Here is a 7,187-nt window from a genome sequence, read left to right as displayed (position 1 = left end):
TCTCATCTGCTCTGTCCTCTGCCTTCTGTCTTCTGTCTCAAGGCTAATTTGAACAGAAACCTGAAGGGCGTAAGGGAGCCCTATGGAGATCTGGGGGAAGAGCATTCCAGGCAAAGGATACAGCAGGTACAAAGGCCCTGAGGTGGGAGTGTGCCTGGGGGGGTTGAGGAGCAGTGAGGAGGCCAGTGGGGCTGGAGCGGGGTGAGGGAGAGAGGGTGGGAGGTCACAGGGGGGCAGGACAGGGGCATATTCACTGAGAAGCCAAAACAGCCGAAGCCACTGTCTCCTCACCTGCCAGGCCATCCCAGGCACTGGTAGGGGTCGCGCGCTTTTTTCTTTTTTTTTAAACGTTTTCTTTATTTAAGTAATCTCTACACCCCACATGGGGCTCAAACTCTTGACCCTGAGGTCAAGAGTCACGCCCTCCTCTGACTGAGCCAGCCAGGAGCACCAGCCACACACTTCTGTAAAATCTGCCAAAGTAAATTAAATGCCTTTTCTGAAACCCTATGTGTTAAAAAAAAAAAAAAAAAAAAAAGCCAATTTAAACATTTTCCAAGAAACATGGGTCAGTTATTGAGAGTGTCACTCCATTCATAATGTTCAGCTACTTTACTGTATTTAATTCATTTTATCCTCTTAGGAAATTTTTCTTTTCTTTTTTAAGAGAGAGAAAGAATGTGTGAGTGGGGGAGGGGCAGAGGTGGAGAGAAAGAATCTTTTATTTTTATTTTTATTTTTTTACATTTATTTATTTTTGAGAAACAGAGTGAGACAAAGGATGAGCGGGGGAGGGGCAGAGAGAGAGGGAGACACAGAATCCGAAGCGGACTCCAGGCTCCGAGCCGGCAGCACAGAGCCCGACGCGGGGCTCGAACCCACGAACAGCGAGACTGTGACCTGAGCCGAAGTCGGACGCTCAACCGACTGACCCACTCAGGTGCCCCGAGAGAGAATCTTTTTTTTTTTTTTTTTTTTTTTTTAATGTTTATTTATTTTTGAGACAGAGAGAGACACAGCATGAACGGGGGAGGGCCAGAGAGAGAGGAAAACACAGAATCGGAAGCAGGCTCCAGGCTCTGAGCCGTCAGCCCAGAGCCCGACGCGGGGCTCGAACTCGTGGACTGCGAGATCGTGACCTGAGCCGAAGTCGGACGCTTAACCGACCAAGCCACCCAGGCGCCCCCCGAGAGAGAATCTTAAGCAGGCTCCACACTTAGCACAGAGCCCAACATGGGGCTCAATCCCACGACGGTGAGCTCATGACCTGAGCTGAAATCAAGGGTCAGATGCTCAACTGACTGAGCCACCCAGGCGCCCCTGGAGATTTTTCTACTGAAGTATGATATACATAATATATGTACAGAAAAGGACACACATCGTAAGCGTGGGGCTCAATGCATTTCCACAGAGAGGCCAACACCAGATAAAAAAACAGAATATGACCGGCTCCCTGACGCCCCTCAGGGGTGACCACTTATCCTGCCTTCTCACAACACAGAAGCATTCGTTTGTCTGGTTTTGAACTTCAGAGGAGTGGGTGTCACTCTCAGTGGTAGAGGCCGCCGTTCACCTTCTGCCCTCTGTTGACTGCGACGGGCACTGCGGCCGTTTCCAGCCCGGAGCTGTGATGGACAGCGTCACGAGCACTCTAGAACCTGTCTCTTGGTGCTTGGTAACAGGCTTGCACGTTTCTGTTGGTGCTGATGCAGGGGAACTGCTGACTCTCAGGGTGGCCACGTGTCCGGCTTTATCAGTCACCGCCAAGCTGTTTTCCAAAGGGCTCGTGCCCGACCAGGCAAGCAATACCCATCCCCAGCCTCCTCCATTCTAACTCCCCCTTCATCCCAGATTCTCCCATTTTGCGCTTGTAAGGTTCTTTTCTTTTTGCCAAGGAGGGCCTCCTACGTTTTGAAAACTTCAGGCCTCCCCCAAACCTCGCTCTGCCCCGAGGGTGTGGCTTTGTAGACCACGGGAAGGTTCTGCGTGAGCCGGGAGCCCAGCGAGGGCCCTGAGCACAGGAGGGACGGGGTCTGAGTTAGGTGGGGGGAATCCGACTGGGGGCACGGGTGGTGAGGGAGTCCCTGCGCTAGTCCAGGTGAACAGCGCCGGGACCTGGAGGAAGGTGGGGGCTGTGGGTCAGATGCCGGGTACATTCCGGAGGGAGCCAACGGGATTTGCTGCGGGATCAGACCCAAGGATTGAGGGAACGAGAGATGTCTTGCCCTGAGCAGTTGGCAGGATGAAGTTTTATAGAGAAGGAGAAGACAGAAGGTGGAATGGGTCTGGGGGAAAGTTGGTTTTCCGATGTTGGATTCACGCATCTGGCGTTGAGGGGTGAGGGCAGGTCTGAGGACAGCATCTTGGGAATTGTCAGGGCTTGGCTGGTGTTTAGAGTCTCTGGATGGAAGCCATCCTGGGAGTTAGTGTAGACAGGAAAAACAAGGCCCAGGATGTGCCCAGGGGTGGTCCAACATTTCCAGAGAAAGGAGGAGAGCCCGGAGAACTGGGTGGAGAGACCGCCATGCAGAAAGCCAGCACGCTGCACATCCACGCCACCCCACCACAGCCTGGTGGCCGGCCACTGATGGCTTCACCCGTGAGGCCACCCCCGGCATCGCTCCCGAAGCATCACCTCCTCTGTGCTCGGTCCGCCTCCCAGATCACTTCTGATGACTTTTACTCACCTGTAATACAGCTGACGTTATGCTCTGTATTTGTCTATTGCCTGTCCCCTCCGTCTCTGCTTCCTGAGGCCGTGACTCTACTCAGCCTTGTCACTGCTGTATTCCCAGTTCAGTATCTAGAGCAACACAGTAGATACTCAGGAAATCGTTGGGGAATACATTTTGCAGGAGGGGGAAACAGGGAAGGCGATTTGCCAGAGGTTACATGGAGAAGGCAGGACAAGGATTTGGGCAGGGTTGGCGGCCCCAAGGCCGAGATCCTCTTGTCGCTCTCCCCCCGCCCCCCCCGACTTCTGGCCTCGGTTGGTCTTCTGGACCCACGACCTCGGACCCGAGCCCGGGACAGGGCTGGGTTCCAGGCGGGCTGAGACTGCGGCGCGATCTGGGAGCCGCCGGTAGAGGGCGCTGCCGACGCGCCGAGGGAGGAGCCGGGCCGGTTTAACCCAATTGAGGAAAAGGTAGCTGCACAGTGGGTGCGGGTGGGGCGCGATAGGGAGACGGAGGCCAGAGAGAGGCTATGCGAGTCTCTTCCTAGGGACCTTTACCAGCCTGGGGAGGGAAGCCGAATGAGGACAGGCTTCCCAGGAGATGAGTGTTTAACTCTATCCTGAAAAATTGTGGGGGGTGGAGTTTGAGAAGGGCGGGGGGGGGGTGCTGGTGGGGAGGGGAGGTCAAGTACAACTTAAGCACAACTTGGGTGTGCGGCAGCGGGCCCCGTAGGGGGCAGACACCCCGGACTACTTCACTGAGTGGCCAGGACCCAGGGGCTGCCTCTCCCCAGGCCTCAGGCTCATCATCTGTAGAATGGGGTTCCACTGTATGGTCTGAGGCCACTTCCAGGTCCTGGGTCCAAGATCAGCAGGAAGGATTAGCTCCTAGGGGTCCACTCCCAGCAAACTGTCCCTCCTGGTTCCTACTGCAAGTTTCCAGGGAAAATGTTGGCGATAATAATAATGACTCTGTGTATGTGTGTGTGTGTGTGTGTGTGTGTGTGTGTGTGTGTGTTTCCCTATTCCGGGAACTTTTCTTTTTTCTTCTTTTAAAGTTCATTCATTTATTTAGAGAAAGTGTGGGTAGGGGAGGGGCAGAGAAAGAATCCCAAGCAGGCTCTGCACTGTCAGCGCAGAGCCTGATGGGGGAGCTCGAACCCACGAACCTCTAGATCTCCTCCTGAGCCCGAAGCCAGATGCTTCACTGACTGAGCCCCCCAGGCGCCCCCAGGAACCTTTCTAAGTGATGTATATATTTATGAGATCAGTTAATACCCCAGCAATACCATGAGCAAGGAAAAACTACCAATTCCCTTTTACAAATGAAGAGACTCAGAGAGGGAAGGGACTTGTCCAAAGCCACACAGCGGGGAATGAGTAGTTTGGCTCCAGAGCCTCTGGGATCCTTAAGGTCACTTGAGCGAGGACAGAGACCCCAAACCTCAGCCCTTCTCTGAGCACAGAGATATATGTGGCTCTGGAGGTCTCCCCACAAGGAGAGGCCCCCTTCAGTCTGGGGATGGCCAAACCACAGAGCTTAGCTGGACGGGGCTGGGGGTGCAGGGGGGCAGTCGGCCCTGGGCTGGGGGGATGGTGCCTGGCTGGCTGATGCTGGCATTGGAGCAGCAGCTGGAGGGTAAAATCCCAACTGCACCACTCTCTGCTGTGTGATTCCAGGCAAGTCACTTAGTGGCTCTGTGCCTCAGTTTCCCTTTCTGTAAATGGAGAATAAGAAAAGCGTCTCCTTTTTAGAAGACTGTGGTGAGGATAAAACAACACAGGGGCAGCATTTGCCTACTATTGTTCCTCTCCTTGGGTAACTCTGTCTCTCCTGGTTCTGGAAACTCGCCTCACGTTCAGCAGAGTGGCCAAGACTAAGTGACATCATAAGCCTCTCACCGGTCCTCCGGGGTTGATGTTATTATTAGTGCCAGTCTGTGGAGGAGGAAAGGGAGGCTCAGAGAGGGTTGGGTGGGGCTTGCTCTGCAGGCGAAGGAGTGAAGAACGTGTCTTCGATGGATGGGAGGTATCCTCTGAGTTACACGGTTAGATGTTACAAAAGACAAAAAAAAAAAAAAAAAAGGGAGGGGAAAAAAAAAAGACTGAGCACAGAACCACATGTGACTCGAAGTCACGTTTGACTTAGAAGGGGAGTGGGAGAGGGGCACCTGCCTGGCTCAGTCTGTTGAGTGGCCAACTCTTGATTTTGGCTCAGGTCATGATCCCAGGGTTATGGAGCCTGATTAGAATTCTCTCTCTCTCTCCCTCTGCCCCTCTCCCCGACTCATGCGTGCTGTTTCTCTCTCCCTCTCTAAAATTAAAAAAAATAAATAAATAAGGGGCACCTGGGCGGCTCAGTCGGTTAAGTGTCCGACTTCAGCTCAGGTCATGATCTCACAGTTCGTGGGTTTGAGCCCCACGTGGGGCTCTGTTACGACAGTGCAGAGCCTGCCTGGAATTCTCTTTCTCACTCTCTCTGCCCCTTCCCTGCCTCGTGCTTTCTCTTTCTCTCAAAACAAACAAATATAAATAAAAGAAAATTAAATTAAAAATTACATAGGTGGATTTGCCTATATGTGCACAAAACAGCTCTAAAGTTTTTAACAATGGACTGATTACATTATTTATCCCTAGGGAGGGGAACTGGGTCCTGGGGTCTGAGGTCAAAAGGAAATTTTTTGCTGCACACGTATACAATATCTAAAAGGGATACTTTGTGTGTTAACTCCCTGAACAGGGCAGGGAGTGGGAAATAGATACATTAATTCGAAGGTTCACACTCCAACACCAACAAGGGCCAGGCAAGAAAGGTCGATGAGTGAAACAGTCAATTTAAGGAAGTGGTGAGTGAAATAGGAAACAAAGGCAAATGAAACATTAAATCTCCCGGGGTGCCCGGGTGGCTCAGTGGGTTGAATGTCCGAATCTTTCCCAGGGTGGCAGGATTGAGCCCCGTGTCGGGCTGTGTGCTGAATATGGAGACTGCTTAAGATTTTGTAGACCTCTTCCTTGCTCTTTCTCTCTCTAAAAATAAATAAATGAATAGACAAAATTAAAAATTAAAGTTCCTTACAACTTACAGCCCGTTGACATGTCCCTGAGACAGGCAGAGTGACCTCCCTCCGGGAGCTCAGCTGCCTGGATGATGACACGCTGCTCAGGGCAAAAGACAATCTTAGCCCGACCCCCCAGGGTCCTGTAAGTCTACTTTAACATAAACAAATTCCTTTGGAAACTTCCTTTATCTCTAACCCCCCCAAGATACATGTGGGCAACCGTACTCCACACTTCCGGCCCCCCGATATACATCTGAGGGATCTCATGACTGAGCTGTTACTAAACGGTAATGAATGGCCTTTTCCTAGCATCCGCTAGCCCCTCAAGGTCCTGGCAAACTTGCTTCCAGAATATCTTAGAGACTTCCATTGTCCCTAACACCCTCTCAACCTGAAGGTACATAATCAGTCACCTGTCACAAACCCCAGTGCAGCTCTTTCTGCCCATGGGTCCTATCCCTGTGCTTTAATAAAGCCACCTTTTTAAGAAAAAAAAAAAAACAAACAAACAAACCTTAAACCTGGATTCATTTTTGAGAGACACAGCATGAGTGGGGGAGGGGCAGAGAAAGAGGGAGACACAGAATCCGAATCAGGCTCCAGGCTCTGAGCTGTCAGCACAGAGCCCGACGTGGGGCGGCTTAACCAACTGAGTCACTCAGGCGCCCCCATCAAGCTGCCTTTTGGCACCGAAGATATCTCGAGAATTCTTTCCTGGCCATCAGCTCCGAACCCCAACACTTCAAACCCCCTCAGTGGGGACTGAGGCAAACTGAGTCATGTTCTACCCAAAGGGGCAGCCTTACTCAGTGTCAGCAGGTTGCTGCCCTATGGAAGGGCAGGCCCAGAGTCGTCCTTCTAAGGAGAAACGGAAATGGGGTGGCCGGTGGGTGAGGGAGGAGGTCAAGGTGACTACAGGGAGCACGGCCTGGGAGTGGCAGAGCTAGAGAGGGGTGGGACGGAAGGAGTGGTAGACACGTCTGCTGACCAACCTATCTGCCATTCCTAATCCCCCTCTCCGCTGCTGCCTTCCACCTTAGAGGATAGAAGAGACAAATGACTCGCTTTCCCAGTCTCCTTTGCAACTGGGAGCGGTTATGTGACACAGTTCAGGCCAATTCATCTAAGGAGTCTCATTGAGGGTGGGGGTGAGTTCTTCATGATAAAAGGGACAAATGCTTTCAATTAACCCTGAACTTAACCATTCTTCTGCCTTCCCATCTTAAATGTGAATGCAGATGAAATGCCGGGAGCAGCAGCAGCTATCTTGTAAACAAGAGGGAAAACTCAAGTGAATTGCAAACAGGCCCTTGACATCACTGGCCTGATAAAGCCGTACCAGCCAGAGCTGGTCTCCAAGCTCACTGTGCTAGGGGGAAATTAACTCCTCTTTGTCTAAGCCATTGTGATCTGTTTGGTATTTTTGTAGTCAAACATTCTGAACTTTACAGAAG

This window comes from Felis catus, chromosome E1 (assembly GCF_018350175.1).
Source record: "Felis catus isolate Fca126 chromosome E1, F.catus_Fca126_mat1.0, whole genome shotgun sequence".
Taxonomy (NCBI): Eukaryota; Metazoa; Chordata; class Mammalia; order Carnivora; family Felidae; genus Felis; species Felis catus.
The sequence above is the reverse complement of the archived record's forward strand: the minus strand, read 5'-3'. Positions refer to the sequence as shown.